General features: G+C 42.8%; 1 protein-coding gene across 2 annotated transcripts in view; it reads left to right on the top strand.

Moving 5' to 3' along the window:
• NEK7 (NIMA related kinase 7) overlaps positions 1-26,565 on the top strand; it is a 169,523-nt gene that overhangs the window by 31,489 nt on the left and 111,469 nt on the right. The window contains exon 1 of one of the 2 annotated variants that reach the window (XM_021682733.1): positions 11,387-11,411. The exons of the other annotated variant lie outside the window; for it this stretch is intronic. The gene's annotated coding sequence lies outside the window, so the exon portion shown is untranslated. Of the gene's footprint in view, positions 1-11,386; positions 11,412-26,565 lie in introns of those variants that run through there. 2 annotated transcript variants of the gene reach the window in all.

Here is a 26,565-nt window from a genome sequence, read left to right as displayed (position 1 = left end):
CTATAGATGCTTGCTGCGTGTGGATGGGGGACCCAGGGATACACCAGGGTGAGTTATTTTCTGTCTGACTCTGGGGGTTGACTGTAAGGCTTGGCGTGAACATGGACTTAATCATAAACTTGGCCATGGGGTTGGTCCCTATAGGGTGATATTGTCCCAACAGGAGAATGATTCCTGTAGCCCATGATGTGGCATTGGGTTCTAAGACTGAGAGAATGAGCAGTATACAGTGATTGTTAGGGCAAGAGGATGGGGTGGTGTTGCATGACAAGGAAATCTGGATGTCACTGTGCTGTTTGAGGTGCTTCCTGGTGGACTATTGTTCCATTCCTGGCCAAGTCATCAGCCATGACTCACATCCCCAGGCTTGCGAGCAGAACTGAGGGCAGGTGTTTGGCTGTTGAGGCGTAGGGCCCCCACAGATGTAGATATCTACCAGCCAGTAACCTGAGTGAGGGCCATTGTAGGAACGCTGTCTATGAGGTTCCCAGGAGGTGTCAAAAAGCTGGCATCCATCAAAATGGAGGTCAACCTTTGGTGTGTGCCCATCCCAGGTGGAAGAAGTCAGTGGGGGCTCTGGTGCAGGAATGAGGGGGATAAGCTGGAAAGCCCATTTGCCAGTAATGGTGATACGAGAGTTTGCCCCCCTTGCCTGGCCAGGCAAGCTAGAGGCAGTGCGGAAGAACAGCACACCAGGTAACAGAAGACCGGGATTGACTGGGGCCAGGAAAACCATGGTGAAATGTGCTCAGGAGTAGATAGTAGAGGGCCAGTAAAGGTGAGGTCTATGACCTTAGGTAGAGGGAGCCATCATGGCTAACCTGACAGAAGATGAAACCTGTGGACAAGTAAGTGCAGTAATACACCCTAGGGACACCCAGTAAGCAATGACAATAGTAAGCCTCTGGGGGAAAGCCCAGTCAGGAGGGGTAACAGTGTAGAGTCCGACTCCCAGGATGAGGGAAATCACGCCAATGAGAGCCAGGGACCACGGTGAGCAGGTGTCCATCAGTTGGTGGGGTCTCGTCGAAGGTGAAGCCGGAGCGGGTTCGTGAAGTCTGGCTGGACTCTGCACTGGTGCAGCTCCTCATCCAAATGATGAGCTTTCTTCACTCTTCAGTGGTGGACCCATGGGGTGACACCTGAGACCTTGAGGGCAGTAGGGGTGGTTAGAACAACAGTGTGGGGCCCTGTCCACTGCATTTTGAGGGGGTCTTTCTTCCAGTCTTTGACCCAAACTGAGTCCCCTGTCTGGAAGGAGTGTACCTGAGACCCTAAGGAGATTGGGGCCCTCTCAGTGGTGTACTTTTGTAATTTATTTAGGGTGGCCCCCAGGGCCTGAAGCTGCTCCTTTATCCCTTTATCTCCAACCTGATGCAAGTTTCCTGGAAGGCTTCTCAAGCATGGGGGAGGCTGTCCATATTAATTCGAATGGGGAGAAACCTAATGTCTCGGGCATGCAGCGAGCACGCAGGACAGCTAGGGGTAGCAGATCTGGCCATGGGAGGTTAGTCTCCTGACAAAACTTTGCTAAGGTTTCCTTGAGGGTGTGATTCATTTGCTCTACTTTCCCTGAATTTTGGGGCCGGTAAGCGGTGTGGAGTCTCAAGGTGATGTTGAGAGATTTGGTCACGACCTGTACAATGTCCACCACAAATGTGGGTCCATTGTCACCATGGATTGTTAATGGCAGGCCGAATCGGGACACGATCTCCCACAAGAGGACTTTAGCTACTTCCCGGCTTTGCTCCGTCCTGGTCAGAAAGGCTTCGACCCACCCAGAGTATGTGCATGCTATTACTAGGAGAGATCTGAACCCCCTGCTCGGCTGCACATCTGTGAAGTCTACCTCTAGATCTTCGAAGGGGGTTGCTCCCATCTTCTGGACACCTGGCGGGGGCCGTGGTGCAGACCGAGCATTATTATTATTATTATTTTTTATTTTTTATTTTTTTATTTTTATTTTTTTTAAAGATTTTATTTATTTATTTGACAGAGAGACACAGTGAGAGAGGGAACACAAGCAGGGGGAGTGGGAGAGGGAGAAGCAGACTTCCCGCCGAGCAGGGAGCCCGATGCGGGGCTCGATCCCAGGACCCTGGGATCACGACCTGAGCCGAAGGCAGACGCTTAACGACTGAGCCACCCAGGTGCCCCCTGAGCATTATTTTTAGCACATGTTATGCATCGTTCACTTGTTGCTCGGTATAGTGCTGGCAGCTGACTGACATAGTAGTGCTTCTTGAGAAGGGCCTCTAATGCAGTTTTCCCCAGATGAGTGAGTCGGTGGTGTTCCTTGACTAGATGCCCTCCAGTTGCTGTTGGAACAAAGATGTACCTGTCTGGCATCATCCACCATCCTTTTTCAGTCAGGGTGGCTCCCTCAGCCATGGCCCATTCTTTCTCCTTTTCAGTGTAATTGGGCGGAGGGACTTCTTCCGGGGGTGTCAGGGCCATGATGAGGGAAGGGGCTCTGTTCATGTCCTCACTGGCTGCAGTCTTGGCTGCCTCATCTGCCAGACGATTTCCCCACGCTATGGGGTCATCTCCTTTCTGGCGTCCCTTAAAATGCAGGATTGCTACTTCCTTTGGAAGCCAGACAGCTTTGAGGAGTCTCAGTATCTCCTCCTTGTTCTTGATAGTTTTTCCTGCGACAGTTAGGAGGCCCCTTTCCTTGTAGATGGCCCCATGTATATGTACAGTAGCGAAGGCATACCGAGAGTCAATATAGACGTTGACTCGCTTGCCTTCACCGAGGGTGAGGGCTCGGACTAAGGCATATAATTCAGCCCGTTGAGCTGACTATCCAGCTGGTAATGCCTTAGCTTCTAGGACTTAAGTGGTTGTGGTTACTGCATAACCCGCTTTCTGGGCACCCTCCTGTAGGTAACTGCTGCCATCGCTGAACAGTGTGGCTCTGGATTCTTTATGGCTTGATCCTGCAGATCTAGATGGCTTGAGTAGACCTCTTCAGCTACCTCAGAACAGTCATGGTCTGGTTCCCCCTCTTCCGTGGGGAGAAATTTGCTGGGTTTAATGTCTTTACTGTTTCGAGGGTGACCCGCGGGTTTTCGCAGAGGAGCCCTTGGTATTGTGCTAGCCGAGAGTTGGAAAGGAAGTGGTGTCCCTGTGCATTCATGAGGAACACAACTGCATGAGGGACCTTGACATTAAGTTCTTGCCCCAGGGTAAGTTTGTCCACCTCCTTGATGAGTAGGCCTGTGGCTGCCAGCGCCCTGAGGCACAGTGGCCATCCTGCTGCCACGGAGTCCAGTTTCTTTGACAGATATGCAACTGACCATTGTCAGGGCCCAACAGTCTGGGTGAGTACCCCGAGCGCTATCTTTTCTTTTTCATGTACAAAGAGATTGAAGGGTTTCTCTATATCTGGTAGGTGTAGGGCTGGAGCCCGCCTCGGGGCGGTCTTTATCTCTGTGAAAGCGGCTTCTGCTTCCTCAGTCCAGGCAGGGGGTTCTCGATCTGGTCCCCCTAAGAGATCATAAAAGGGTCTTGCTATTGCCGAGAATCCAGGGATCCAGATGTGGCAGAATCCTGCAGCCCCCAGGAATTCTCATAGGCCCCTTTTTGTTTGGGGCTATGGCCGGGAGATGATGACCTTATTCCTCTCCAGCTCTAGTTCTCTTTTCCTTTGGGTGAGGAGGAAACCAAGGTATCGGACCTGCTGTTGGCAGATTTGTGCCTTCTTCCATGAGGCTCATTATCCGGAGTCTGACAGGAGCTGTAGGAGGGCCTTTGTGCCTTTTGTGCAGTCTTCTTGTGTGTCACTGGCGAGGAGGAGGTCATCCACATACTGGAGGAAGGTGCACCGAGTGGCCTCTCTTGGGAAGCTGGTGAGGTACGCGGCCAGTGCTTCCCCAAAGAGGGTTGGTGAATTTTTAAACCCCTGCGGGAGGCGTGTCCAAGTCAGTTGCATCTGGCGCCCTGTATCAGGTTCAGACCATTCAAAGGCAAACAGTGGCTGGCTCTGGGGAGCTAAGTGGAGGCAGAAGAAGGCATCCTTCAAATCTAGGCAAGTGAACCATCTGGCTGACCCTGGGATTTGGCCGAGGAGGGTGTACATCAATTCAGGACCACTGGGTGCAGAGAGATGGTCACCTTGTTGGTGGCCTGGAGGTCTTGAACTGGTCAGTTCAAGGCTTGAACAGCCCCCTTCTAGCTTCTTGACTGGCAGGAGTGGGGTATTCCAGGCCGACTGGCACTCGACTAGAATATCTGCTTCTTTGAGTTTGTCCATATGTTCTTGGATGTCGATCTTAGCTTCTTGTGGAAGGGGGTATTGCCTTTGCCTCTGAGGTTGGGCTCCTAGGATCAGTTCAACAATGATAGGGGCCCGATTCTGGGCTAGTCGAGGTGGGTTGTTTTCAGCCCATACTGAAGGGAAGGTGAGTCTGAACTCCGGCGGGCTGCTCGGTTGGGCCTGGGCACAGAATAGCTTCCATTCTTCTTCCCTTGGCATGGTAATTGCTAGTACCAGAGACCCTGTCTCCTCTTGCCTTGGGTTCAGTTGGAGGCTAGTGTGTCCGGTGGGCTCAAGGGTTATCTGAGCCCTGAGCTTGGAGAGTATGTCTCGGCCCAGGAGAGGGATGGGGCAGTCAGGCAGATAAAGGAATTCATGTCAGACCTTGTGGCCCCCGAGTTCACACTGGTGAGCCTGGCAAAAAGGCTGTTGTATCGCCTGTGTCCTGGTGGCACCAAGGATGGTTGCAGACCTTTCGCTGAAAGGGGTCACTGGGGAGGTGACAGCAAGAGTGCTTGGCCCCAGTAGCAACCATAAAAGTCACTGGTTGGCCCCCCACCTTCATTCTGACTGTGGGCTCATGGGGGCTGAGGAGGAAAGAGTCCAGTCCCCCTCAGTCTGAGTCCATTCCCGCAAGGCCTATGAGGTCCTCCTCTCGGGGTTTTCCTTATAGCAGCTGGGCTTCTGAGCCTTTCCCCAGTGGGGACATTCATTTTTCCAATGCCCTTTCTCCTTACAGTAGGCACATTGATCCCTTGCCAAGGTTCTGGGTCTCCCCCCTTTTGGTGGTCCGGGTCTCCCTGCCTTTGTGTTGTCCTTTTCTTTCAGGGCGGCGGCGAGGAGGCTGACTTTCTTTTTCGTCTTTTTGTCGGCTTCCCGTTCGGCTGCGACTTCCCTGTTCATGTAGACCTTATTGGCAGTCTCTATTAGCTGGGTGATGTTCATCCCAGCAAAACCCTCTAGTTTCTGAAGTTTTTTTCTGATGTCTGGGGTGGCCTGAGCCACGAAGGCGGTGTTTACCACCTGTTGGCTTTCCTGTGCCTCGGGGTCAAATGGAGTGTAATTCTGTAGGCTTCACATAGTCCTTCGTAGTAGTCCCCGGGGGACTCCCCTGGTTGTTGAGTGACCGAGGATACCTTAGTCATGTTCATGGATTTCTTAGCTCCTGCCCGCATTCCCTGGAGGAGGGCCTCCTGGTACCAGTGGATGTGGGCCTGTCCCTCGGTTGTGGTGAAGTCCCATGCTGGGCGATCTTTGGGTGTGGTCGTATTAGCCCAAGCAGCAGGGTTGATGACTCCTGCTGGTGCGTGCTCTTCCAGGTACTGCCGTGCACCTTTCATTGTTCTCCTCCTTTCCTCTGTGTTAAACTGGGTGCGGAGTAACTGTTGGCAGTCTTCCCAGGTTGGCGGATATGTCTGGAAGAGGGATTCTGTGAGGTCTACCATAGTCTGTGGTTTCTCAGAGAAGTATGGGGTGTTATGTTTCCAGTTGAGGAGGTCGGTGGTGGAGAACTGATAATACATCATGGAATGGCTGGATTGGACGGTCCCATCTTCATCGTGCCTCTCTGGTTCCCGTGTCTCTTGGACTGGCATTTGGAGGGCACTTGTGCCTGGCCTGGGGCGCAGCCTGGCTGCTGGTCCTGGAGAAAGTGGATCTTTGGGCCTGGGGGCGCCGATGGATCCTCTGGGCCTGGTGGCACCAGTGTATCCTCTGGGCCTGGGGGATGCCAGTGAAACCGATGGTGGTGGAGTGTCTAGAGCTGAGGGGCCAGGTGTAGACGGTCTTGGGGGTACTTAACGGTGGGGGCAGGATCGGTTCATCCTTGGGATCTCCGGCTAGGATTTGTGGCGACTGGGGCTTTTGCTGCTTTTCTTTAGGTCTCTTGGATGAGGTGATTAAGACCCTGGCCTGTACCTGCCTATTGCAAGCGAATCGCACCCAGGGGGGAAGGATCTGAGCAATTCCTAGCCAGGAGTCAATGTACAGAAACTGGTCGGGGTGTCCTGTTTCTCCTCTTACAACTTGCCATACTCGACAAATCTTTGGGAAATCCAGTGTCCCTTCTGAAGGCCACCCGACATCAAAGTTGGGCCATTCCAATTCACATAGGGTTCTCCACTTGCTGGGGTTCATCCTGACTCTATAGTCTCCCAAAAACCCCTTCTTGAAATTTTTGATCATGGTCTCTAGAACCATAGGTTTACTCTGCCCTGACCCCATGGTGATGTCCCCATGTGCGGTGGCGCAGAGACAGACAAAAGGGGGGGTGCCTCCTGAGGTGCAGAGACCAATCAGATGCCCGTCTGGCCGTGTCCCGAAGGAGCTTAGGTGAGGCTTAGCCGTAGCGGTCTGTGTCGTGACTTACAATCGGAAACTATTCCGATGCCGCCATAGACTGTATGCTGTTCACCACGGAATTGCAGACGGGCCCACTCAGACTCTGTAGACTTCTGGGGACCTTAAGGGTGCCCGCCCGTGGAGTCACAGAATCAGTCTGCTTGAGCAAGCCAGGTCGGACTGCACATTCACTCACACATTTACTCCGGAAGTTACTACATTCGATCCCTGGGAATCCCTACCTGTGAGACCTCTAAGAGGTCTCTGGGAGGTGATTAGGCTCCCCTTCCACCCTGATGGGTGCGCCTATCTGGGTCCTGGGGCCCCAGGCCTTACCGGAATCCAATGTCAGGACCAGGTCCTCACCTGCCAAGTCTCCTTGAGTCTGGCGGGAACAGCGGAGCGGGGCTGGCCCAAGGTGACTGGGCGGGAGCGAAACAGCGCATGCCTTCTCCCTTACCATCTCTCGTTCCGTCACTGCCCCGCCGTTGCCCCCAAACTGTGGCAACAATGGGCCAGTGCAGTTGGGTTTCCCGGTCAGGCAAGCAAATGTTACCAAACCTGGACTGGATCGCCTGATGGAAGAACCAAGTGGCACTCAGAGATCTTGGAGGATAGGAGGTTTATTTAACACCGCGGGCTCTGAGGAGAGTGATCTCCAAAGGTCTGAGCCCCGAGCACAAACAAAAGGGGCAATTTATACACTTCTTCTGCATACTGGGCACTCGGCGTGTTCGCGAAGCGGGGCAGGGAGAGGAACCCGGGTTGGTGCACACGGGAAGCAGAGCCCCAGGGCAGGGGCTGGGACTCCCTTGCTGGCTGGGTCGGCCATCTTAGGACACAGATTTCCCTTATCACTTGGATATTTATAGAGCTGTTGCATTATTGTTCTAGATCATTCATAAATCTAGATGATTGGTGACTAATGGTGGACTTAAGAATTCTTAAATTTGGTTTGTGTTTAAAGTAGCTTTACCAACTTTAAAGCATGTATACACACAACACAACACAACAATGATGGCAACAATGATAACAACAAGATTATCTTTATCTTCATTAATACAATGACAAAGCATTCTAAGCCAAAATAGAATATTGTTGGTGGTTCTGGGAGAGTCTGGGGACAAGACACTTCTGAAAGGTACTAAGAAAATTTGTATTAAAAAGAATGTCTTGATTTTTCTGTTTCCAAAATATAAACATGCATGCTAATGGAGACACTGGGTACATTAGTATAGATTTCCACCTTCCCTCTCTGAGGTGTTTCTTTTACTTAGCAGTTATTTTTCTTTTCTCAAAAGAGAAGCTTTTTTGCTTAATCTGTGTTTCAACTTCGTTATGATTGGGAATTTGTGTCCATCCGTTGAGATAAGCCAGGTTTTCTGGCAGATATTTTGTTTTAAAGAAGTGTTATCAATGATTGCCTCCTTTTGTGTGTGATCCAGATTTGTGAAACTACTTTAGACATAAATTTTTCACTTTATACCTCCCTGGGAGGGAGGGAATGAATTTCTCCCCATTCAAAATGTGCCTCAGTGAAGCTTTCTTGATAGATCTATTAAAGTCTTATTCAAGTCTTGTTCTGACTTGAACTAAGAATGTCATTTCTTGAATTAATAGTAGTCTAATATAAAACATAAGAAATTTAAGAAATACCAAGTTTTGACATTGAAAGTTAACAACCACCTCTGACTGTCCATGAAATGTAACCTTTCTGTATATAACGAGTACTAGGAGCAGACAGAATACCTCCTATCTAGAGACAGTGCTGCCCAGAATGCCGTCTTTGCTCCGGTTCTTCCCCTTGCCTATGTGTCCTGTTACTGAAAGAACTCCTACTTATCCCTAAGGCCTCTGCGCACTTCTTCAGTGGGAAGAGTTCCTTGATACCCCCCCTACCCCACACTCTGTTATATGCTCCCTTATCACCTTGCATTTTTCGCTTGTCAGACTTACCACACCACCCATCAAAGTCAGTCTTTTTACCTAGATCACAAGGTCGTCCATGGGGGCAGAGCTCATGTCAGCTTTGTGTGGGTTATATGCCCAGAGTCTAGAATAGTCCATGGCATATAATAGGCCCTTAAATAATGTGGTAAGGTTGTAAATACAAAAATACTCAAATGGATTAAGTTAAAAGTTTTTGGTTAGATCTGTGTCATTGACGATGTCAGTGTCAATGAAATTGAAACACAAACTGAGTGGGCCTGAAGACAATAGAAGAAAAAGGTGGTGTGGTATGTGAATTGCCAAAAATTGGAAAAGATATATTATATTAGGAGATTTGATCTATAATTATACTGACTTGCTTCCCATTGTGCATTTTGACCTAAAAATAAATTTACCAGGGCCTTCCTCCAAATCAGCTGTGATTGTTTTATTTTTATCTATCCTAATTTTGTGGCCATCTATGCATTAAATGTGTTAAGGTGACAGCTAAATTGCCTTCCTAACAACTAATTCTGGGTTTTTAGCATGTATGATTTTGGCTTTGCCTTACTGATTAGATTCTCCACGAAAGTTTAACACTGTGGCTGATTTTCATGTTTCCTTGCTTGGAAAACATTGCTCTCCCCATTCTCCCAGGGTATGATGGATTTAGAAGCTATTTTTGTTGTTGTTTACTGCTTTGTGTAGTGACCTTTTGACGTCTCCTGGAGTGGTGGGAATAAGTTTGATACCATAGATATAACAGGAGCATGCCTCAAAGGGATTTTTTCATTTTTAAATGTGCCTTTTCTTTTTCTTCATGTGCCCAAACTGATTTAAACGTTAAAGACTATTATTCTGAAATTTTTCTCACACTAATGAGAGTGTTGTACTGAGTACAAAACATACCTGTGAGCAACACACGTGAAGTATAGGTTAATTTATGTGTGTATTTTTTCTTGTATTCTTAAAAATTGAGACCAACGCATTCATGCTAACTCAAGTGTCACCCAGGGGAACAGCCTTAGAAAGCTGAAAGTTGTTGAATTTAGTAAGAAAACAGATACTTTCCTCATATAGTCTGAACTGCAATTGTTTTCTGCACATTTTATGATAGGTATTTAAGTCTTAACTACATATTGGTGAGGGAATAACAATGGATGAACGGAGCCAGAGAGAGGAGAAAGGTAGTATTGTTATTTGTTTCAACAGAGTTTGCATAAGAAAATTATGTGTAAATATCTAAAGCTGGGTTTTGTTAAAGGAAGGACTTACTCAGTTTGGTGATTGGTTGCTGGTCGTCTTCCAGATGTCATTTTGATTTCAGTTTCCTGAGGCTGTACCAGTGGGTGCATACTGAAATATTGAAAGTGAAAATGAAAATCTGTAAGATCATTTTCTTTTTAAAAACATGTATACAGTATCTTTGCCCTAGCAGATGACCTTATCTCAAAGGAGTGCAGTGCAGGAAAGAGATAATCTATGCTGCAAGATTAACTAGCTGGAATATTTATGTTACTAGATCACTTTTCTAATGTTCATTGTATTTAAACTTGTGATAAATGTTGTTCTAGATCATGCCGATGTTCCTGCAAACAGCAGGAACCCATCTTACTACTCCATGGGACTTGTGGGCAAGAGAATCAGTGTGATTATGCCGATGTTCCTGCTGTTTGCTGTGCTACAATGAACTGTTTTGCTCTGATCTCTGAGTCTCACTGTCTACTTTCAGGCCTACAGAGCTGCGGCAAGACATCCTCCTTGCGTGCTTTGTCATTTACTTTAGAGTCTTGGTACTCCTTGCCAACCTGCATGATGGCCGGGAATAACAATAAAATGACTAGTGGAAATTATTTTTACTTGTGAAAGGATAGAATTGAAATGATTTCCTTAGCTATTTGGCATGCTATCTTTCTGCTTACTTAATTTTCTGTTTGGTAATGCATTCAGGTGATGTTAAGGCATTATCGATTGTGATGTTTGGTGAAATCAAAAATTAAATCCATCAAAGTAAATATCCTGACTTGTTGAACTTTCTCATACTTTTACAGTTTCTTTTAATGGTTTGAAATGCTGGCCTACTGTGTATAGAACAAGTTGTTACTGTGTTGTTGCTTAGTATTGTTATTCCCGGCCATCATGCAGGTTGGCAAGGAGTACCAACACTCTAAAGTAAATGACAAAGCACGCAAGGAGGATGTCTTGCCGCAGCTCTGTAGGCCTGAAAGTAGACAGTGAGACTCAGAGATCAGAGCAAAACAGTTCATTGTAGCACAGCAAACAGCAGGAACATCGGCATAATCACACTGATTCTCTTGCCCACAAGTCCCATGGAGTAGTAAGATGGGTCTGGATGGTTGCTGTGCTTTCATTGAGCTAGCTGGGTCACAGTGTCAGAGCCCAGGGCTAAAGGCTCAACACCATTGGAAGAAAGTGTAAGCAAGCCTGTCCCCCTAACTGGGGATCAGGCAGGGAGCAAGCAATCTCCCTGTAGTCATGCTGTGGTTGCCTGCCCTACATGACTAGCTACAGATATGGCCGAAGGACAGAGGATTGGTTGGTGTACTTGTAGTTTGGTGCATTTGGTAAGGAGGATGTATAGGGGCTCTTGGGACCCATGATAGATAGCCTTTTCTAATAGTCTACCGTTTGGCCCTAAACATAGGCTGAAGTCAAATTTCACATGAGTATGCCACACCGTCAGCAATTCAGATTAAATATGCTGAGACCAAATCCATTCACATGATCTCATGCAACACTTGATAAGGATGATTATCAGTTGGATGAAGCCAACCTGCAGTTTTCATCTCCATCAGGTACCACAGGATTCTGGATTCAGCCAATTGAATAAAGCCCCAGAGAGGACTGATAGGTCTTATTTCAGGTAATCATTTAACTTCCTTTCTTGTGGGATATGTGGATTGTTCCGCTGTCTAGTGGTATTAATTTATACATATTCTGTTCCGCCAGGGTATAGTTTAAGGCTAGAGTGTTACCCATTGTGGCTTGTGCAAGAAGAGTTTAAACTGACCTACTGATCTTCTAGAGCTTGCATAGTCTCATTGGCTAAAACTAAGGATCAGTTGCTGACCATTTGCCATAGGGCATGAACTCTCCTGCCAGGGAACAGTACTTGTACTGCTTTATGGAACCAGAAGTCTGTGTAACCCTAGTAGGATAGCCTAGTTGGGGCACATGTTGTCTCTAGTCCCCACAGTCCAACTTACTGCCAGGCCTCCTTTTTGGTAGCTGGAGGGCAGAGGATGAGTAATTTTTCCTTTACTGACTCAGGGTAGCCCCCATTGCTCCCAAGAATTTGCCTTGGAATTTGCAAGTCCCTGTGTCTTATCAGGATTAATGAACCACCCCTGGGCTTTCATGTGAGTCAGTTTTTGTTCTAAAGCCATTGCCACCTGCTCTTTCTTTGAGCCTGTCAGTCAGCATGATATCACGAATGTAGTGGAACCAAGTCTTTCCTGAAGGGCAAGGGCTTCTTCCACACTGCACTGGTGGAAACAGCAAGGGAATTCAGGTACCCCTGAGGCTACATAGTAAACCTGTCTTGGAACCTGCAGGTGAAGGTAAACTGATACTGATCTTATAGTATCAAAGGGATTAGGAAAGAGGCATTGGCAGAGAGAGAGAGAGAGAGAGAGGAAGGCATTAGCAATGGCCAAGAAGGCATACCCAGTGTCCTCAGTTTGTGCAGTTGATTCAGTCACAGTCACAATATTGGGAACAACCAGAGCAACAGGGCACAACTGAACTCAGTTGCTGGCAATCCACTGTAGGCCTCCAGCTCCCATTAGTCTTTTTCACAAGGCCACACAAGGTGATTTTATTGAAATATCACGTCTCTCAAAATTCTTACTGCCTTGAGGTTTTTAACCAAAATGGTGATTTCTTTTTTTTTTTTCCTTCTGGAATTCCATATTGTTTTTGTTGTGTAACATGGGAGAGGACTGCCTGACTAGGGAATCTGTTATGCACTTGTCCTATGATCCCCTCCAACAAGCACATCTTCCACGCTGAGAAAAGACCGTTGGATTTCATGCACATTCACAGTACAACTACAGTACGTCAGACATCAGTAGCAGGTGTACATTCAGCAATGAGAGGAGCAGCAGCAGCAGTGCACAACAAGGATCCAAATGTCCCCACCTGCATTGTTCCAGGAACTTCTACTTTTATTCTGTTTGCAACTTCAGCCAATTGAATGTGTGGCTTCTGCCCTTCAAGAGAAGCTGACGAGGGGCGCCTGTGTGGCTCAGTCGGTTAGGCGGCTGCCTTCGGCTCAGGTCATGATCCTGGAGTCCCGGGATCGAGTCCCGCATCGGGCTCCCTGCTCGGCGGGGAGTCTGCTTCTCCCTCTGACCCTTCCCCTTCTCATGTGCTCTCTCTCATTCTCTCTCTCTCAAATAAATGAAATCTTAAAAAAAAAAGAGAAGCTGACGAGATACCTACTTAAGCATCAGTATCCAAAAAAGCCAGAAAAGCTTCTGTCTCCCACCCTGTCTTTTCTTCCCCTGCAGTCCTCCCTTGGGAATGGGTCTGTCTCTGGTCCCCCTTTTCTTAAAAGGCTGGTAAATCAGGGTGCAAGGGCACAAGGTTAGGTAGTGAAGGTACTGAAGGAGTAATGTGTTCTAAGGTTGCCACTTACCTCTGTCGTTTCCATGGAGAAATTTGGATCTGTAGAGGCATTTTTGGTTTCAACCAGGTGTATGCTTTGGGGCTCCCATAGTTCAGTTTCTGGACCGAATTTCTTTGGTGCTGATTCCATCCATTTCTTTCTTTCTTTCTTTTTTTTTTTTTTTAAGATTTTATTTATTTGACAGAGAGAGACACAGCGAGAGAGTGAACACAAGCAGGGGGAGTGGCAGAGGGAGAAGCAGGCTTCCCGCGGAGCAGGGAGCCCGATGCGGGGCTCGATCCCAGGACCCTGGGATCATGAACTGAGCCGAAGGCAGCCGCTTAACTGACTGAGCCACCCAGGCGCCCCTGATTCCATCCATTTCTTTGCAGGGGACTCCTGTTTTAACAGTTATATCTACATTGTCTTCTAGCTGGGCCCTTTTGGAGGAGTTCCAAAAGGTCATTGTCTATCTCATATCTCAGCATACTACTTGCACCAAGATATTTCAGGAAGAACCCAAACCACACAGAGAATGCATGAAGTAACAAGATCCCAAAGGAAATGACTAAGTAAGCAAGCAGATTGGTTTGCCACAGCTTCATAGGTGTGAAAGTAGGCAGTGAGACTTAGCTATAAGAGCAAGACAGTTTTTAAAATACACAAACAGCTAGAGCATCCGCCCGGGTAGTGCTGGTTTTCCTGCTCCCAAGTACCATGGTGAGACGTGATGCACCTGGATGGTGGCTGTGCTTGCAGGGAGTTGAGTTGCAGCTGACAAACATAGGACTAAGGGCTCAGCACCTTTTGTAGCAAGTAGCAACCAAACGTGTCAGCGGTCACCTAGGAAATGAGCAGTTGTGCTGAAGTTACACTGTGGTTACCTTGGTCACTAGATATAGAAGGGGCTCAAGGTCAGCGCACCTTGTAGTTAGTTGTACTCAGTGAGACCATACAGGGACATGTGGGACCCATGACAGACTGGCTTCCTGACGTTATTTTTAGGTAATATCTAAAATATAAGAATAGGTATTTTTCAAGTAACACACATGTCATAGTACAGTAATCTATTACATTGAAGTTCTGCTTTCAGAGTTATTAAAATATATTCATAATTTATGTTATCGAGTCATCTGTGATGTAGGTCATGGAAGTGTCACCATCTCCATTTTGCACAAAGAAGAAAACTGATGCTCGTTGAGGTTCAGTGACATGTGGCAGGTTATATGTGTAAGTAGTGGAACCAGATCTTGGATCCATGTCTGTTGATTCTCATGTTTTCTTTTTACTACCCTGAACCAAGTTTACTTGAATGAGTAGAAAATAATCATTTGTAGATTATAAATAAGATTTGTATGCCAGTGATATTTCAGTGAAATTATTACTCTCTTGAGTCTTTTTTCAAAGTCCTAAATTAACGATTTGCTTAGGAAGTATATCAGTGTTAAAATTTAGTTTAAATGTGGCTTAATACATATTTTGAATTAAGATTTAACTGGTTCTAGTATTGCATTGGAAAAGAGAATGAAAAATGATAGACATTTAAGATTTTTGTTATTTTTGTTAGTTATGATATAGTAAATCCCTGATTGTATGAACCAACATCTTATAATTTGATTAGTTATACATAAAGCACAACTGAGAGAAAAGGTAGATTATCGGCATCTCTCAAGTTGAAAGAACTAAGGATCATTCATACTCCGAGAACTAAGGATCATTCTACTGCTGAGTAGAATATCGTCATAGCAGTCAGGCTGATGTTAGGCCAGACTTTCCATTATTAATCCTTCTTTTGGTTTTTATAACTTTTGGTTGAAAATTCTTTCCAGGGAACAATTTGTATACAGATTTTCAGCCTGGGAGCAAATATCTCATGACCCACTTACAGACCTCCTTAAACATTCAGATTAATGTTAAGGGCTTTTAAGATGAAGGCTAATTTTATGTTTCAAAATATTTCAAAATATTTATTCTTTTAGAGTCGACAACTTAAAATTATTTTATTCATTCCTTGTGAGGCTGCATTGTATTTTTAGAATTATACTCAGAATAGCTACTAAGCTCTGATGATAGGCCTTTAAAAATTATAAATTGAATAGCATTTAATTGATTTTAAGAAGTTGTCAGAATGAATAAAGAATTTGTATACTAACTGATTTAAAAGTTAAAACTTTAGGTTTCAATTATTTAAAAAAAAGGGGAATCATTATTTTGTGTTTACTTAATTATTTGATTTGTATTGCTCTGCAAACAAATGTTAATTCAAGAACACAATATTGTTTTGGGGTTCTCCAGAGGAACAGAACCAATAGGATACACCTACACACATGCACATATACCTCTCTCTGTATATGTGGTTACCTCAACCTATGCAACTGGCTGTATTTCTAGCTCTACACACACACACACACACACACACACACGATTTATTGTAATGAATTGGTTCACATGATTATGGAGATTGGGAAGTTCTGAAATCTGTCATCTGTAGGCTGGAGGCCCAGGAAAGCTGATGGTATAGTTCTGGTCAGAGTCCAAGACCCTAGAACCAGAACCCATTTTGTGTGTTCTAGTACAAACTCTGGGGTCTGAGAACCAGGAGTGCCAGTGGTATAACTGTAGTGTAAGTCTGAAGGCTTGAGAACTAGTAGAGCCATGGTATAAGCCCAGTCCCAGGGCAGGAGAAAACCAATGTTCCAGCTCAGTCATCATTCAGAAGGGGTGAATTCTTCCTTGCTCAGCCTTTTTGTTTTATTCAGGTCCTCGAAGGATTGGCTGAGGCCCACCCACACTGGGGAGGACAGTCTACTTAATTCAAGTCTACCAATTCAAACCTTAATCTCATCCAGAAACACCCTCACAGACACACTTGGAAATCATGCTTAACCAGTATCTGGGCACCCCATGACCCAGTAAACTTAATACATGAAATTAACCATTCCAAATACCGTGAATAATTTTTTCCTATACTCTTAGTTATATTATTTCCAAAAGTGCTGGTATGATACTTGAAACAAATGAAACAGATGAAATGTTCTGATGAAAATATTCCTTGAACATTGTTTTTTTCCCCCTGAAAATGTATAAAAAATACCCCAAATCCCTAATATCAGAATTGCCATCAAAATCCACTGTGAAAACCTGTAGTTTAGTTCATTTTAGGGTAGTCATATGGGAACCTGTTGCCAGTTTTCAGTCCGTTGTAACAAATTTAATAGACTCTTAGAGACTCCTCTAAATTTCAGCGTGCCTCCACCTTCCTAAATCTGTACCCTGTGGAGTTTTTATGCCGTTAGTTTTCTTTAATGCTTTTAGATGGCTTAAGATTTAACAAAATTCATACTTAATTGAATGTGCTGTTTTATTAAATGCTAGAATTAAAACACAGTTTTTCTAAATGAATAATTATTATCATCATTATAAATTTAGAAATTTAGTCTTTTTCTTCCTGGAAATATTTTTTTTTTGTTCTTTAATTCCACCATATATTAGGAGGTTGGTCCAAGAAGAGAAGGATGATAATTTTTATTTCATTGGCAACAAGTGGAACTTATTAGAGTATTGACTTTTCTGAGCCCGCAGAAGGATTTTGCTGTGTTTTCTATTAGGTAAATAGTAAAGGGGTAGTCGTAGATTTTATATAGTATTTTCTTTGGTGCATTAGCTGTTACTTTCTTTGATGTATCTCACAGTATCACTTTTATATTTTTAAAGTGTTTTGAAACACCAACTGAGATCAACATTCAAGTTTGCAAGTCACTTTTATTTTAACTTGGTGGATTAGGAGCCCTCAAACTGGGAACCTAACCCGTGAAGCAGTCCCAAGCTGTTACTCTCCTCTGGGGTTGGTGGGGTGGGTAGGGGCTGGCAAAAGCCAGTGCTCTTTCCAACAGTTGCTGTTATAAACATTGTTGCCCTAAACATTCTTGTGTATATCTTTTGTGCCCATGTGGGAGTTTCTTTGGAATATATTACCCAGAAGGGGAATTGGGGGGTCATGGGGACATTGCCCTCCACTTAACAGTATATGAGTTCCAGTTGCTCCATAGCTTGGTTTTATTTTGCCAGAATGTAAAGTTTTTAGCCTGATGGTGGATACAAAATGGTATTCTATTGTTAATTTAATTTGCGTATCCTTGATTTGTACTGAGATTGAATATTTTTTCAAATGCTCTTTGGAAAATTACCTTTCTGTGTCTTTTGCCAGTCTTGAAAAAATTGGGTTATCTTTTGTTTATTGAATTCCTTACAAATCCTAGATGCTAATTCTAAGTTGGTTGTATATATTACGAGTCTTTTTTTTTTTTTTTCCCTGGTCTGTGACTTCTTTTTGCACTTTTTTGGTTGTCTTTCTTGATGAATAGACTGGATTTATCAGTGTCTAATGGTCGTACCTTTTATCCTGAAGTATATTTCTTTCTAATTTGATGCCATGAAGACAATTGTCTGTTTTCTTCAAAAAAATTTAAAGTTTTAATTTTGACATTTAGGTCTTTATTGCCCTGCAAGGTGATAATTCTTATGTATGTAGCATGTAAGTGTATTTTTTTCTTATTTACAATAATTGATAACCATTTGTCTCCATACCACTTACTGAATGGTCTGTATTTCTTTCACTTAAAGTGTAATGCCTGTTTTGTCAGACACAAAGTTTTCATACAGGAGCAGTTGTGTTTCTGGGCTATTTTTCTGTTCCATTGGTCTTGTTTTTTCCTGCTTCAGTGGTACTTTCAATGAGTCTTGACATCTGTTTGGAAAAGGCCTTTTACCTTGGTGGTGTTTTTCCAAAAATCTCTTGGCTATTTTTGGTTTCTTTTTCTTTCATATTTTAGAATTAGTTTTGTAGACATACAAGCACACACATGTTTTTTAGGAAACTGTCCATTTCATATAAGGCTTTTACATTTATTGACATAAATAATTCTTCTTACTATTGCTTATATTCTTCTCTCCTTCTCCCCACATTTCTTATTCTACTGGATTTGTAGTTATGCCCCCCTGAGAGTCTTCTTATTTATCTTTGCATTCTTTTTTCTTGATCAATCTTGCCATAAGTTTGTCTTTCTTAATTTTTTTTTTTTTTTAAGATTCAGCTTTTAGTTTTGTGGAGTTTTATAGTCTTTATTTTCTATTTATTTTTGCTCTTATTGTTATCACTTGGTAATTAATAATAATCATTTGTGATTGGATGTGGGGGAGACAGGGTTGAATGAAAGATACTCCAGGTTCCATCATAGTGACCAGGTGGATGGTAGTGTTTATCAGTTGAAGTAGAAAATAGTTGGAGGCAGTTTGTGGGGGAAGATGTTTAGCTCACTTTTGGATATTGAGTTTGTGGTGTCTATAGGAAATCCAGGTGGAGCTGTTTATAGGAGAGGCTGGGCCTGAGATAGTGATTTGCTATTTGCTATTGGTAAAGATAGTCAGTGGAGAGTAGTGGGAAGAAGGAAAGACACAATGATTGGAGGTCAGTGGGAAGCCTTCTTGGCTCTGGTAATACCGTCACCATCCCTATTTCTATTCAACTTAAAGGCCTCTGTGCTTCCAGGAGCACTTGTGCATACATTTGCAATAATTGACATGTTTGTATGTCTCACTAGACTGAAAGGACAGGGCATCTTGTCCTCCTCATAGGACCTAGTGCAGTCAAAGCATTGGATATGTGTTTGTGGAATCGACCCTATTGACTGTCCTTGAGTTTGGTCGTGTATACATGATTTAACAGGAATGTGTTATGGATGCTCATTCTAGAGGATTTGAGACAGTTACCAATTTTAACCACTAAAAATATTTCCCTTATTGTTGTAAACTGAAAGAAGGCAAGGATTGACTTTTTAAAATCAAATTTTAATTTGATTTTTAAATTTAACCTGAATATGAGTATTTTTTATTTGAAGAAGACATTTATTAATCTACCATATTTAAGGAGGAAAAGTAATTTTTCAGTTATCAGAGATACTTCTTTTAATGAAAAGGTATCTACTGATGTATCTTCTGTTACTGCTTGTTTCCAGAAGGATTTATCTTCCCAGATTTAGGTCTTAATGTGAAGATTAAAAGTTAATAACTTGCCAATTAAAAATACTCCAGACTCTTATGCACCCCCATATTCTAGGAAAATTGGAAGAAGTTTAATATTATTAAATCTAAAGCTTAATGCTTCTGAAACAGCTCAAGGGCATTATTGTTCACAAGATAGTGTGTAAAAAGCTATCCTTAAAAGTCAGGAAAGGGTCATATAAGTTTATTGAGTGCAACAATCAAGTAAGAAAAATGACAAGAGAACAGAATGCTTGGATGATTTATCTTCTTGATTTTTTACAAATTATAGCTATCTTTGAAACAAGCATTTATATGTGGAAAATCTATGTATTTACAGTTTGGAATAAGCTTTCCTAGAAAAATTATCCAGTTTTATGCTTTGGAGACGGACCTAGTTTTGAATCTGTTACTTATTCACTAGCTGTGTGACAAATCTGTTAGGAATCCATTTAGCTTCAAGTAACAACAATGGCACACACAAAAAAAGGGGTTTATTTTTCTTAGATAATGAGAAATCTGGAAGTGTAGATGGCTGCTGGCTTTGGTGTAATGTTCATCGAGGTCAGGGCTGGTATCTCTCTGATTCTTTGTCTTTCTCATGCAACAACATGGCTGCTTGAGCGTGAAGCATCACATCCACATTGCAGGCAGGGAGAAAGGGGGAAGGACAGAAACAGCACTTATGTATCTCTATCTCTATATCTACATAGTAAGGCAGATACCATATTAATTAAAACTATTCTTTTAGAAATGTTAATTATCAGGAAAACAACCTTCAATTACACATTAAGTGACAAAATATGACAATCAAATTGTGAAAATTTCTATTTATGCTTGTATAATAAATTGATACACTTAATCACTGCATACATTGAAAACAAAAGTAGATATCATTTGTAGTTACTAAATGTCAAGCACTGGACTCAGTGCCTTAAATGCATTATTCATGTATTCTCATAATGATCTTCATTTATTAATTCTGAATAAATACATTCATAAGATATTGTTCTAGATGTGAAAGATTTAATAATACATGAAAAATCCAAGTCCCACCTAGTGGGTGCTACTGCTATCCCCAAGAGGACACTGAGGCTTATTCAGGTTAGCTCTGGCACCCATGGTCACTGAGGCAGACACCACAGACTGACCAACCCCACCTCCATTCCCACCCTCTCCCTTGCATACTTCTGCCACAGATGCTAAAAAGCAAATTAGTCATCTCCCAGCCTATATTTCAGCTAAGATTGATCATGTGACCTAGTTTTCCAAACATAAGCTAAATTTCTTGTCAAACCACCCCCCCCCCCCTTCCAAAATATCAGCAAAAGACTTGTTCCAGTGAAAGCTGGGAAGGAAACAGGACTGGGCAGAAGGAGCTGAATTGCAGTGTGGTTTGCAACAAAGGCTTCAGCCAGTCCCATGGGACCATTAAGGAGCTAGCATAGCCCTTCAGGATTGTCTCAGATTGATGCAAGGGGTCTGGATCTTTGTACCCTCACAGTGACCAGTCATTGGATGCAGCTGCCTAGAGAGGGACTCCGCTGTGAGCCCCGAGCAGCCATTACTCCCTGCAGCTTGGAGAACGAGTGCCTCAGTCCTCAAAAGCTCTCTGGAGGGCGCACCACAGCATCCACTGCAGATGCTGGATATCGATTTTTCAGACTTTGTTCTTTTCCAGTGCATGCACTTAATGCTATTAATTAGTTATTGGGCAGTTTAACTCTTTCCAACACATGCTATTTAGTTTTTTGGTCTGCTTGTTCTGTTTGTTGCTTGGAGAGATATTTTAAAATTTGTAACTCTTGATTGTAGAATTATCTTTTTTCCTTTTAGTTCTATCAGTTTCTGCTTTATAGTTTTAGGCGGTGTTATTTAAATGTAGAATTGTTATGTCTTATTGTATCTTTTGTTTTTATGAAATATTCCTTATTTTTAACAGTGCCTTTTGTCTTAACTACTTTGTCTAATATAAAGTTAGTTACACTAGCTTTCTTTGGGCCAGTGTTCACATAGTATTTCTTTTACATTCTTTTAAAATATCTTCCTGTGTTCCACTATGTAAGACATATCTTAGAAGCATTTAGAATTTTAAAAAATCTGATCATTTTTGTCTTATAATTGGAGCTTATCGTTCATTTACATTTAATGTCATTACTGATAGATTTGGACTTAAGCTTATTATTTATTTTCAGCTGTTCAGTTCTTTGTTCCTATTTTGCCCTCCTGTTTTGCTTTCCTTTTTTAATCGTTCCTATTTTGTCATTGTTATTCTACCCCCTGCCCTGTTACCTTGCTAGTTATATATTCTTTCACTATTCTATTAGTGAACACCCTGGAGATTGCCACACATCTTTGATCTGTTTGAGCCAGCGTTAAATCAGGACTTTTGTTTGTTTCTGTCGTGGATAGTACATTTGTCTCTTTTTATAAATTTCTGTTTTTGGGTGAAATTCTCCTTATTTCCAGCTAATCTGTAGAACATATTAATCAAAATTATTTTAAAGTTCGTCTCTGATGGTTCTAAAATCTGGTTCACTTTGTAGACTGTTTCTGTTGTCTGCTCCCTACCCACCCTTTTTTTAGGTTCTATGTATGATTTCTTGGCTAGCCTGGTGATTTTTTTTTTTATTGCATGTCAGGTGTGTATGAAAACTTGTAGAGACTCTGAATGGTGTCACCATCTCCAGAGAGGATTCAGTTTTTTTTCTGGTGGGCATACTGCCTTTTATCTTGATCAAGGGGAGGCTAGTCTATCTTAGAGGTCTTGGCTGAATGTCTAGGGTGTTTACCCAGACCTCTGCTCCTTCGTGCTTTCTGTTCCCACTTTGTTCAGGTGGGAATTCCCCAGCACCATGAGTCTGCCAAAATCTCTGCTTTGCTTTTTATCTTGTCAACTGCTTTCTCTTTGGTTTCTTGAATTATTTGTGATAATAGACTAACTGGGTGCCTTCCCCCGATTTTGTACTTAGTCATATTGGGTTGTTGGGATCCACAGAATTTTTGATAGTGATGCTTGTGGTATGTGATGCATGGGGTATGTTCCATATATAATTTTATTAATTTGTGGATTTTTTAGTGGGAGAGGGTTATATTTATGTGCATTGTGGTAAGGAGGGAATAACAGAAGTGTAAATTAATGAGCCCCACTGGAAATCATTCCATGGGGCATATCTAAATTTATGAAGTATTTAGGATAACCACAAAATATTTTATTCTTACATCAGTATGAATTTAATAGGTCTGTCTTTTGTTTTATAGCGACTCATTTTATTAATTCCATTTGAAAAACCAGGAATTTATGTTGGAAATGGGCAAGCCTTAAGCTCAGTACAGAGGGTTTCAGATAACAAGGATCCATACAGTATTTCTGAGGCCCCAGAATTTCATTGGGCCAAAATGTAACAAACGTTACTTCAGAATAAAGGTTGACAAACTGTGGCCTATGGGCCAAATGTGGCCACTACCTTTTTTTGTAAATAGAGTTGTATTGGAACACAGCCAGTCCTCTTCCTTTGTATATTCTCTGTGGCTGCTTTGCCGTTATGGAGTTGAGTGAGTGTAGCAGAGATTGTATGGCCTTGAAGCCTAAGATGTTTACCATCTGGCCCTTTATACAAAAAGTTTGTTGATCTCTGTTTTAGATGATCAAACTTAAGAGATTCAGTTCTTTTTATAGAATCCATCACTAATATTCTAAGGAATCGGCTGTAGCTTAAAAAATGCATTTTTTCTGTCTTCTCTCTTGTTGTCCTCACTTGATTTTTAAAATTGCTTTTCTGCTCCCATTTCTTCTCTCTCTGGAACCTCACTCTGTTGATGGTGTGTTGGGAGAATGCAGGTGACACTGAGAGACATTCAGGGTTTCTGCACTGGAGATGTGTTAAGTGTCGAGGAAGCAGTAAGGGGTGGGAGGTGTGCCTTGCCACACAGTGACCATTAACAAGAAACACTTGAAAAGTCACATTTAAGCTTTATTTCAAAATAGGTCATATATTGCAACTGGTTTGAGACAAACTGTGGTTCAAAGCCATCAGAATTGGGGAGCCCTTTGTTCAGCAAAAGGCTTTTTATAAACTCTGTGGCAATCACAAAGAACACAGCAGTTTGGATTTAGCACGAAGCTAAAATTTCATGTCTGAGGACAGTTTATTACAATCATTCATCTTAGAGCATCCAGTCTGCTGACTCTTTTTGGCAGTACCTAAAAAGTCAGAGGTACTTCAGCCACGTATCTTTCCAAACCAGAAATAACTCATACGTGGCCGCAGCAGCACTAGAGTTCCACATTAGTTACACCGGCTGAGGATTTCAGTGCTCACAGGCATCAATCATCATATCAGAGTTTTAGTGCCGTTGTAGGTGTTGTCAGGAATATGAAAAAAATGTGACCCAGTCTTTGTTCACAAGGATGACTGGAGAGGGATGGTCTGGCGCTCTCCTCTCTTTAGCAATCCCCTGTCAATCATTGAGTCACTCGCCCCAGCCCTCAGTATGGAAACTACTCCTCTGGAAGGTGTTATTTTTGGGTTGGAGTGTTGTGTGCACAGCCTCAGAAGCAGGCGGTGCTCAGCTCCCATGCTCTTCCTTCCATTTGCACTGCGTGGGCTCCCCAGGAGTCCCTGCAATGGCAGGGTTCCTGCTGTGCCCTCCGAGCTCCCCCTCATCCAAACAGACTCTCAGGTCAGGGATGAGGAGGCTCAAGAAAAACAAAACAAAACAAAACAAAAATTTGTTGGTAAAAAAGCCTTCCTGATACTTCTTCTTTTTCTTAAGCTAGAACTGACAAATTGGAATTACAAGTGCTTTTAAAATAAAATACTTAAGATGAAATCTTCCAAACTCTCACATGGCATTTGTAACCCTTTTCCCCTCCTGCCAGTAATTTCTGAAGTCCTTTAATCTTTGCAATTAGAATTATTATGTAAAATTGAAGGGGATTGAAATAGAGGATGTATCACATCCCTTTAGATTCTGCAATGCTGAGATTTGGGATAGAGTGTCCATTATTACAGGTCTTGTTCACTTAAGGCTGCACCTCATGAGCCTGGTGCTTGAAACCCTCTTCCTGGGGCATCAGTTACACTTGCAGATTTTTTGGGGGGAAATGTTTTATATAATGAAGAGGGGAATGAAAACTGTTCCTCATCTTTTAAAAAGAGAAAGTAGACTCTGAATGGATTTCTCCTTTACGTGGACTTCTAGCCACATTCCCAACTTCCAGGAGTAGGCTTTCTCCTCCAGCTCATGGAAAAGTTTGAGAATCAGTGTTTTAGACAAACACTTAAGAACTCTGTTTCTTTAACGCCCAAGAGAAGCAAGGATTTCTGTCTGTGGGACATTGCTAACTCTACGAAAGAAGGGAACATGATCCTGTTGTTGACTCAAGTCAGTTTTACTGGATTTTGGAGGGCAAAACCCCTGTTTTTAAAGGGGGGATTGAAAGGGGTAGGTAAGTAACATTATGTATAGGAAAACACTTCCTAATCAGTAAAATACTATGGCAAGAACAGTAGTGGCAGAAATAATAGAAGAATGCCTAAAGCAGGGGCTGCTAATAACAAGAGCTCGGAAAAGAGGCATTAGTTTAATCCGTGGGTCAGAAAGTGACAGAGGTTGAATTTGTTTTTGCGTGGATCCTTTTCAGAAGAGTAGTAGTCTTTATATTTTGATGATACAATAGAGAACTCTAGCGATGAGAGCATGTCTTAATATTTATTTTTTGCTGTGCTGTAATGTACTTTGGCACATGTCTCTTAAACTGGCAAATATTAAGATACTTAATTTTTTTTTAAGTTCAGTAGCTTAGACCTATATCTATTATTTTAAAAATAAGCTCATGTATAGATATTGTCTGAAATAGCTGTTCCAATATTCTAATTTGGGGAGTAAATCAGTTTATATATGAATTTGAAACTAGTGGAGGACTTCAGATCAGTTTTAAAAAAGGAGGAGGAGGTATTCACAAGAGACTTCTGTATGTGCCTGAGGTGTTTGCGTTCTGCCTCAGTTTTCCTTTTTTAAAAATACGTAACAACATATGAGAATAACAGTATTGACAACAGCAGGAACCCATTGGGATCGTCCAGAACTCCTGCTGCTGCTGCTGTTCCCCTTTTCTCCTCCTTCCACTAAGTTACCAGTCAGTGCCTTCAATAAAAACACTGTTGCTTGTTTCTGTTTGGATCTGGTTTAGACTCAGAAAGAAGTTGAGCATGAGCCGCTTCCTTCATGTGCTTTGCCTGAGTCTGAAACAGGCTTATCTGCGGGGCCAATGCAGGGGGCAGTTTGGCAGCCGTCGCTCATCGTTTTCAGCCACAGTGACACTGCTGGACACAAAGAGCTAAACTGCATATTGACTGAACCCACTACCTGTTACATTCAAACACTGTGTAGTTCTCAAATCTAGTTGTGCATCACCATTATCTGCCATTTTATTTATTTGGTTTTTAACGGAGAAGTATAGGTTTCACTCAAGACCTGTCCAGTCAGAATCAGAGGATGGGATTGGGTGGGTGGGGGTGGGGTGGGCAAGCAGCCAAATAAAAAAACCCATAAACCTCCACACATGATCCTGATGGCCAACCAGGGTTGGCTGATTCATAGCATGTACTCAAGATTAGTTTTATTCAAAATCATATATTAGAAAATAACTAATATTTACTTTTAAATAATTATTTACTATGGGAAAAATATATTAATGCACAATTAAGAAATGAAGGAAAAGTATTTATTCAGCTTCCCCTGCACATTTTGTTTTTGGCTTGCTCCTATGTATCCTTGGGTATGGTCTCTATTTAATAGTGATATATGGAGTCTATTTCTTACTAGGTTTGCTGAACTAGAGAAACAGTAAGAACAAGTACAAAGATAAGTAAAAAGGTGGCTTACTAGCAATGTCCACAATAGCCAAACTGTGGAAAGAGCCAAGAGGTCCATCGACAGATGAATGGATAAAGAAGATGTGGTATATATATACAATGGAATATTATGCAGCCATCAAAAGGAATGAGATCTTGCCATTTGCAACGACGTGGATGGAACTGGAGGGTATTATGCTGAGCGAAATAAGTCAATCAGAGAAAGACAAGTATCATATGATCTCACTGATATGAGGAATTCTTAATCTTAGGAAATAAACTGAGGGTTGCTGGAGTGGTGGGGGGTGGGAGGGATGGGGTGGCTGGGTGATAGACATTGGGGAGGGTATGTGCTATGGTGAGCGCTGTGAATTGCGCAAGACTGTTGAATCACAGACCTGTACCTCTGAAACAAATAATGCAATATATGTTAAAAAAAAAAAAGATAGCAGGAGGGGAAGAATGAAGGGGGGAAATTGGAGGGGGAGACGAACCATGAGAGACTATGG

The sequence above is a fragment of the Neomonachus schauinslandi genome, chromosome 6, assembly GCF_002201575.2.
Source record: "Neomonachus schauinslandi chromosome 6, ASM220157v2, whole genome shotgun sequence".
Taxonomy (NCBI): domain Eukaryota; kingdom Metazoa; phylum Chordata; class Mammalia; order Carnivora; family Phocidae; genus Neomonachus; species Neomonachus schauinslandi.
This window is presented reverse-complemented; position numbering and strand designations above follow the sequence as displayed.